Raw genomic sequence first — 9,612 nt, forward strand, 5'->3', positions numbered from 1 at the left:
TTCTGCATTCCTCATTTTTATTGCTTTCGAATTAGGTCTTGTCGATAGCAATCTTCAGTCATGATTTTGGTCGATCTTATCCTGTCGCATCATGGTGCGTGCTCATTTATCATCATTTTGGACATCGTCAATCCTAATCGATGATAGAATTAGGGTTTTGTCCTCTTGTCAATCTTTCAATCATCTTTTAGTAATCATTTGTGATTATCAACTTGTCAATCTCGTCATTTTGCGATCGATTCGTCATCGATCCTTGTCCTTGTCAATCTCATCATTTTGCGATCAATTCATCATCGATCCTTGTCCTTGTCAATCTTGTCATTTTGTGATCAATTCGTCATCGATCCTTGTCCTTGTTAATCTTGTCATTTTGCGATCGATTCGTCATCGATCCTTGTCCTTTTCAATCATGTCAATTTGGATCGATTAGTCATTGTTCCTCGTCAATTAGCACCTATCAATTTGATCTCCTTGTCAATCTTGGTCAATTTGTCATTGATTTTTGTCAACCAATCTCAATCATTTATCAACATTGGTCCTTTGTCAATCAGAATCATGATCGAACCTACATTAATTTCTTATGGTCTTGACCTAATTCTTTGTCCTCTTATTTCTAGGGTTTTATGATTTGTTCATTTAATCCTTTTCTTCTTCTTTGTGGGTTAAATAAATCTATTTATTTAGTCCTAGGTCTCTTTCATGAATTAATTAATGGATGAAAACCTATTAATTAATTCACCTAATTTCTATTTCTTCTATTTTCTTTAATTTTTCTAATATTTCCTCTAAATTCATTCCCTCATTTTCTCCTATGTTTATGCTTCCATTTGTTGCAATCATGGAAGCTATTTTCTCTCTTCCCTTTTGTCATGGGAATGGCATTTCAATCTTGTCATAATTTGTCATAATTTATTATACACCTTGCATAGCAAATTGTCATACATTTGTCATAATTTTGCCATTCTTGATTTGAATTTCCTTTCAAATCTCTTCATGCTAATCTTGTCCTCTCTCCAATTTGTCTATAAATTGGATGATTTTCTTCAATGAAAAGGATCGATCAACCACACTTCTAGTATCCTCGCGCTATCAAAATCAATCTTGAAGGTGAAAGAAGAACAATGGAGCCACATGAAGGAGATATATGCATCGGTTTGTTTCGATTTCATTTGATTTGAATATCTTGTCTTTATGTCTTCATTGATTGGATTGGGATTGCTTTCATAGCAGCTTTAGGTTTTGTGGTTGTCCCAATTGCTATTGTTTTGATGATTTTCAATTTCCTGATCTACAAATACATATCATATTTAAGGTTGGGTTTTTCACCTCCAAGAGGGAGGTTTTCCCAGGGTATTGGTGTCTTGTGTCTTGTGTTTTATTACTATTATTGTTTATTCACAGTCTGATTATAATTAATTGGTTAGATTAACATCTAATTGCTTGAAATTAACACCCTACCCAAATTTGAGGTAAGAAAAATATAAAATAATATTACTTAACTTACCTGAATATCTCAACCAATAATAAAATAGGGTAGGTAGGGTAAATAAATAAATAAATAAATAATAGATAAACAATTAAACCAAATGGAAAAATGGAAATTAAATAATAATGACTAATAAATAAAATATAAAGGCTTAGTAAAATGAACCCAATAAATCAAAGGCCGAATCAAAATAATCCAAAATAATATATTTCTTACCATCTCGAAAATTAAAATAACAATAATATAAAATAGTATTATTACAATCTCCAACTTCAGCCAATAATGAGAGAGGGTAGGTAAGATAAATAATAAATAAATAATGGGTAGGAAGAATAAACAATAAGCAATAATAAATAAATAAATAATAACAAATAAATAACCAATAAATAGATAAGCCAATAATAAATAAATAAATACACAATAAACAAATAATTAAATGTACAGATAGATATAAAAATACTCCAACCAATATAATTTAAACTCAATACCATTACTATCTCCCACATAAATATAAAATAAAATAAATAAATAAACAATCTTTCATGCAAAATTATAAATGCCAAATATTATGATCCACAAAATAACATTAATAAATAATAACACTCAATAATTAATTACGCAATTATATGTAAATACTAATGCCATCCAATAATTTAATTTGTTATTAATAAACTATAGAAGTCAATTAATTAATTTAATTAACCAATAATCACAACTCTTCAAGACAACCCATCATAAGGTAACATAAAATACCACAAGACAACTCTAACCACAAAACTAAGACTGACAGGGAACCAACTTAAACCTAGAGTGTAGAATGGGATTTCATGTCATCTCCGATCAACTTGCAATTGAGATGAAGACACGCTCGGGCTTGTGAAGCCAGGTGGAGTCGATATCTAGTACCTGTAAACCTGTCACCACCAATACACGTACAACAACATATACCATATCATATATCATGAAATAAATAAACAAGTGAAGGGGAATCGCAATGTCATATCATGCTCATGAATGAGTGGTATGACATCATCCCTATCACAAACGTAGTAGAAGACAGTCACAACAACCAATCACTATCAAAATCATCATAAAGTAGACTAAGCTATATCAATATGATCTATTGATGTACAAAAGGCAAGATGAATCAGGGAGGGGCACTACATTACATGGAAAACCCAAGAAGGGAAAAAGCATGGAGAATGCTAGTTCTCAATATATAAACACGGGTTAAGGTGATTTTGTACAAAGGATAGCTCATTGCCAAGGTGCTCAGTACGAGTGAGCTCACTACCTAGAAAGGCTCACTGCTAGAGAAGAAAGAAAGATAGAGAGAATCCACCACTAAAAAAAACTCTGCACTATTGTAACTACTTCTAATGACAAACTGCAACACTATACTCACACAACAATTGGATTATTGCAATCTCACATGTCTTCAACACACAAAGTCATATCTTGACTCATAAAATCATACACCAACATATATTGTCTCTGAAAAAACATAATCCTCAATGTTGGCTAAGACAGAGATCTAAAATAGGTCTCCACTAATCATTCTGGTGGTAGGAAGGAATGAGAAGTATACCTTATTACATCATTCCTCATTGAACATGTCAAATTATTATATATATCACCAAACCCAAACCCAAAAAACTCTATTATACATCTTCAATGTCCAGTCCAAAAACCTCAAGCTCTGGACCCATACGGACCCCAAAATAGCATTGAATTATATCTTTTAAAAAGCCAAAACATACGGTAAATCTAGGAAACCTCCAAACGCTCAACACACCTTATTCAAACACTCTTGCTCAACATACCACATACGGACCTAATCCAAACCACGAGATTTGACATCAATGACAACACATAACATAATGCTAACAAAACTTGCCCACCCCACACCATTAGAGACATTGTTAAACTTAAAAAGATGCAATTGCTAGAGAGACCTTAGAATTTCTCTCTCCCCCTCTCCCTCCCTCTCCCTTCCTGCCCCTCTCTCCCTCTCCCTCCACCCTCTCTCTCTCTCCTTCCCCCACCTCTGTCCCTCTCCCTTTCCCTATCCCCCTCTCTCTCTCATACACACACCATTGGATTCATTCTCTCTCTCCCTCTCTCGCCATTGGAACCATTTACATCAAAATTGGGTTTATAGTTCCAAAGTGGATTGACAAGCCAAATGTTGAAGATCTCAAAACAATATATGGCAACCTTGATGTAAAGAAGAGCTTCCCAATATTGTTATAATTCTCCCTTTATGCCCCAAGAAGGTGGAGTGGGTGAAGGACCAACTTACTCACATTCATCCAAAATTCATCTTGTTTATGTCCAAAATTTAAAAGACTCTTCATTCATGAAGATGTTCGAAATTAAAGTCCCTAAGTGAAATAATTCTTTGTGTCCTAGGAAATAACATTTCAAAACGTGAAGAATGAGGGAAGTGAATCATTTAGTCTCCATCTATTAGCATCCTCGAGGGAAAGTATTCTATGGGAAAACAAGTGGAATCAAGGGATACTTGACTATATTCCCTCGGGATTTGGTGAATCTTTTCTCTCTCTTCTGAGGAGTGTTATAGGGGTTTCTCCCTCTGTGAGATCATATTTCTTTAAGTGCCTCTCTGTTAATATTCCCTCTTAAATCAACATTTTTTTGTTTATTAGCGGTTGTATGGATTCGACATAGATGCTCACTTTGTGCAATGAATTGTTAGTAGTTAGTAATTTGGGATCCATAGGAAGTAGCTACAAAGCCAAACTTGTGTCTACTTCTATGGACAAGTGGCACAAGATAATAAGAGACAATCCATTGGTTATAGAAGGGATTATTGCACTATCACTTCCTTACATAAAAGAAAATGTCAATGAACTTGGAGAGGTGGATATTCCCAAGCTAAATTGCCTCGATGATCCATTGCCTACAGTTTCCTATCCTATCATAGAAGATCAAGTTGTAGTTTCTTCAAGAGGAACATGAATGAATTCAATAATGTCCTCCAACGAATTAGGGTGGTTGTTGAGTTTGGAATGGGATGTGAAATAGTTAGTGTAGACACCTAAAAATGTCTCATTGATCATATACTAATTATTCCTCTAATTGATTAAATAATTATTTAATTAATCTTATTCTTCTAAGCTCATATTTCTTCACCATCTTACTGATTATTCTATTTCTATTTCTAATCAATTAATCATCTAACCCTTTTCTAAATATTAATTAAATATTTATTATTTAATTAATTGTGATTTTAATCCTTTAATTGAATAATATTTATTATTTAATTAAATTCAATTTTCAAATAATTAAATAGTTTGACACTGACAGAGAATGTAAATTCAAGTAGATGGGTGTAGGATTTGTTGAAGGAGCTGATCTAGGAGATCTTGAGCCCTTGTGCAGTATCCATTGTCTTGGCACCAAAAAAAACATAGGCAATGGAAGATGTGTACTAATTCAAGAGCCATTAACAAGATCGCAATCAAATGCTAGTTTCCTTTACCAAGGATGGATGGCATTAAAGAATATTTGAGTGGTGCAAGATAGTTCATCAAGATTGATCTCAGAAATTGATACCATCATATCATAATTTTAAGGTGATGAATGGAAAACTGCATTCAATATCAACGAAGGATTGTATGAGTGGCTAGTCCTTCCCTTTGGAATCACTAATGCACCAAGCACATTCATGTTGTTTATAAATGAAGTGCTTAAAGATTTTCTAGGTAAGTTCCTCATTGTTTACCTAGATGACATTTTGATTTTCAGTAGGACAAGAGAAGAACACATTCAACACATTAGACAAGTGTTTCAGTGGCCAAGGGAAGAGAAGTTATTGATCAACACTAAGAAATGTATTTTCCTAGAGAGAAAGCTAATTTATTTGGGATTTTTTTATCTCTACGGAATAATTGAAGATAGATCTAGATAAGATGAGAGAAATTGTGCAATGGCCAATGCTAATAGACATTGGAGAGGTAAGATCTTTTCATGCTTGACAAGATTTTATAGGAAGTTCATCAAGAATTTTAGCACCATCTACCTACCAATGACAAAGACCATGAGAGGAGACTAGAAGAAATTTAAGTGGACATATGGAGCACAAAATATCTTTGAGTTGTTGAAGAAATAAGTGATGGAGAAACTAGTACTAGCCTTACTTGATTTCAACAAAGTCTTTCAAGTGGATTGTGATGCCAACCTTAATGGTGTTGGAGAAATGATAAGTTGGGAAGGAAGACCAATTGAATATTTCATTGAGAAACTAAATGATTCCTATAGGAGATATTAAGTTTGTGATCAAGAATTTTATTCCATAATTCAAGCCCTAAAGAAGTGAAGGCGCTACTTACTACCAAAGCAATTTTGTGTTATATATTGAACACCAAGCTCTCTAGTACCTAAATAGTCAAGGTAAGTTGAACCAAAGGCATATGAAATTGGTAGAATTCATGTAAAGCTATACATTCATCTTGAAGCACCAGAGTGGGAAATTAAACAATGTTTTATGTGCATCAAGTAGAAGAAGAAACATGGTAATGTAAATGAGGATGAAAGTGATAGGGTTTGATGAGTTGAAGCATGTGTATTAGACTACTAATTTTTTACAAAGTCTTGGAAGGGAAATGACACGCTTGTGACTGATAGAAGAAAGTGTCTCAATTAATTTATTCAATATGACATATTCAAAGGGAACCAATTATGTATTCCTAGGATTTCAATGCGAGAGAATCTGATCAAAGAGAAGCACTCCAAAGGATTAGCAAGATATACTGGCATTGACAAAATTGCATCCTTGGTGAGTGAGAATTACTTTTGACCTTAAATCTATAAGGATGTCAATAAATATATTGAGTGTAGGACCTATCAGATGGCTAAGGAAACTAATCAAAATGTCAGTTTGTATCAACCTCTTCCAGTTTTTGGAAATACTTTGAGAGGACATCAACATAGACTTTATGTTAGGATTTCCAAGGACCTATAGAGGGCATGACTTGATAATTTTAGTATTGGATTGATTCTCCAAGATCATGCATTTCATTTTATATAAGAAGACTCATGATGTTCTACACAATGCTAATATGTTCTATTATGTTGAGCTTTTGGATTCAACTACGTATATTTTGTTTGCATCAACGTTTCAGATCACACTCCGTTATCCATCATCATCAATTTTTTTGTTCAAACAAAAAATTTGATAGCAATGACCTCTTAGTGATCTTTGATGTTGTTTCCCTTTTTACCAAAGTCCCCCTTCTCGATTCTATTGAGATTGTCAAGTGCAAAACTAATGATGAGATAGTCTCCTTGGTTGAGCTTTGTCTTAGGTCCACTTTCTTTTCTTTTCAGGGCATTATCTATGAGCAAGTAGATGGAATTGTGATGGGTTCTCATCTCTCTCCTATTATAGCTAACCTTTACATGGAGCATTTTGAAGAGTCTGCCCTCTCGTCCTTCCTTCTCAAACCTAAGTGGTGGAAACATTATGTAGATGATACAAATGTTTGTTGGCCAAACTTGAAGAGTTCCACTCCCACCTTAATAGTTTGGCCCCTTGTATCTCTTTCACCAAAGATATTGAGTCAGACAACCATCTCCCCTTCTTTGATATTTTGCTCTCTAGGAATCCTGATGGTACCCTATCCCATACCGTTTACCGCAAATCCACCCACAATGATCTTTACCTTCACTTTTCTTCCCACCACCACCCAGCCCAAAAAGATAGCATCCTCAAAACCTTGACCTCTCATGCTCTTCGTATTTGTGATGATACTAACTTAAACCAGGAGCTAGAATACCTTCACCATGTCTTCCTATTGAATGGTTAAAGCAATAAGCAAATCTCTAGAACCTTCAACCAACTCAAGTCCTCTTGCTCTTCTAAACCTAAATCATCCACTCCCTTCATTCCTCCCACAGCCACCCTTCCTTGCATTGCAAGCCTTTCCCATAAGATCTCCAAAATCCTCCTCAATAAGGGCATTCAATGTGCTTTCAAGCCTTGTTCCACCTCGAGGTCCTTCTCTTAAAGACCCTAAAGATAACTTCCTAGACTCTGGAGTCTATAAAGTTGTCTATTATTGTGACATCCCATACATAGGTGAAACTGGTCATTTTTTCAAAACTCGGATCAAAGAACACAATGCAGACATCAAACATGAGTGTGTTCTTAATTCTGCTTTGGCTGACCACTCCTTCACCACCAAACACCATATTTGTTTAGAGCATACCCAAATCATTTCCAAAGAAGATAATTTCTTCAAAAGGAAGCTCAAGGAGGACATAGAAATTAGTAACTACCCTTCTAACCTAAATCACAATGAGGGATTGGTATCCTCTTTAATTTGGCCTTAGAATCCCGTCCCTCCCCCCTACTTAGCTCCCTTGAGTTTTTCTTTTTGGTTCTTTGGTTAGGTTGTATAATTTTTTATGTTTTGGTTCCTTTTCTTGTTGGGTTTTGTTTTTATTCTTTCTTGTTTCCTTCTCTTTGATTTTCTTTGTCTTCCTGTGTGCGCGCGCACACGTGTGTGTGTGTGTGTGTGTGTGTGTGTGTGTGTGTGTGTGTGTGTGTGTGTGTGTGTGTGTGTGTGTGTGTGTGTGTGTGTGTGTGTGTGTGTATGCATGTATGCATGCATGCATGCATGTATGAATGTATGTATGTATACATGCACATACATATACATATGTATATATATGAGTATAGATATATGTACATACATATATATACATATGTATATATATATATGAGTATAGATATATATATATAATGTGTGTGTGTGTCTCTCTCTCTATATATATACATACATATGCATACATATACATATATATGTATGTATATATACATATACATATGTATGTATATGTATGCATATGTATGTATATATATATATATACACACACACACACATATATATGTATACATACATATACATATATACATACATACATATATATACCTATATGTGTGTGTGTGTGTGTGTGTGTGTGTGTGTGTGTGTGTGTGTGTGTGTGTGTGTGTGTGTGTGTGTGTGTGTGTGTGTGTGTGTGTGTGTGTGTGTGTGTGTCTATATATGTATATGTATATGTATATCTATGTATATGTATATATATATATATATATATATATATATATATATATATATATATATGTATATGTATATCTATGTATGTATATATATATGTGTGTGTGTGTGTGTGTGTGTATCTATATATGTATATGTATATGTATATCTATGTATATGTATATATATATATGTATATGTATATGTATATCTATGTATGTATATGTGTGTGTGTGTGTGTGTGTGTACATATATGCATATATGTATGTGTGTGTATATGTATATGTATATGTATATGTATATATGTGTGTGTATACACACACACACACATATATATACATGTGTATGTGTATGTGTATGTGTATGTGTATGTGTATGTGTATGTGTATGTGTGTGTGTGTATGTGTATATCTGAGAAGGAAACGAGGAAGAATAAAAACAAAACCCGACAAGAAAAGGAACCGAAACTTAAATAACTATACAACCTAACCAAAGAATCAAAAAGAAAAACCCGAGGGATCTAGGAGGGGGGAGCTATGTATGTACACACAACACACCCATATATACATATATATTGCACGCACACACAGACATGTGTGTGTGTGTGTCTATGTGTAGTTGATGCTTGACATTTCATATTGACAAATGATACATTATGGTTTCGTGTGGATGATGATACATTCAAGATTGTTATGGTGATGGACAAATGTTTGGTTATCTTTATGCATTCTTATATACATGTTGAGGTTTATATCTGCCCATGACGATATATATTTGTTTCCTTTTGTGCTTTTATGCACCCTCTTATTCATTAGCTTTTTTTTTGTATGGGTTTGTTACTTTCTTTCTTAGCCATCTTTATGCTCCTTTCTTTTTTCTATTCTTGATTTATTTTTTACTTTTTATTTTTTACTCCTAGTTAGTTGTGCATCTCATCTACCCTCTCCTCTCCCTTTTAAGCTATCTAGTTTGCAATTTATCCATTTTTCTCATATTTCCTCTCTTTCATCCTGATGATGGATCATGGAGTGTGATCCAAAACATTGATGCAAACAAAATATA

This window comes from Cryptomeria japonica, chromosome 4 (genome assembly GCF_030272615.1).
Source record: "Cryptomeria japonica chromosome 4, Sugi_1.0, whole genome shotgun sequence".
Classification (NCBI taxonomy): domain Eukaryota; kingdom Viridiplantae; phylum Streptophyta; class Pinopsida; order Cupressales; family Cupressaceae; genus Cryptomeria; species Cryptomeria japonica.